The following is a 286-nucleotide window of genomic DNA, read 5'->3' as shown; positions in this document are numbered from 1 at the left end:
GACGTCACACAGACAGGCATCTGAGATCGGCTCGATTTGAGAAAGGGGTAAAGATTTAACGAGATTTAAAAAAAATTAAATTTAGCATCCTATGACCCCTTTAAAGGAAAATTCCTAGTGCATTAATGAACTTGTCTTGCTAATTTTGTCTCGCTAATATCTGTTTCCCATGCAGCAAGCTTTGCATATAGGATAGAATAAGGAGAATAAATGTTGACATTAGAGCAGTGATCCTCAAATCTGGCTCGCGAGATCTACTTTCCTGCAGAGTTTAGCTCTAACCCTA

The sequence above is a fragment of the Sinocyclocheilus rhinocerous genome, unplaced genomic scaffold, assembly GCF_001515625.1.
Source record: "Sinocyclocheilus rhinocerous isolate Xijiao unplaced genomic scaffold, SAMN03320098_v1.1 scaffold926, whole genome shotgun sequence".
Classification (NCBI taxonomy): Eukaryota; Metazoa; Chordata; class Actinopteri; order Cypriniformes; family Cyprinidae; genus Sinocyclocheilus; species Sinocyclocheilus rhinocerous.
Note: the sequence above shows the minus strand (reverse complement) of the source record.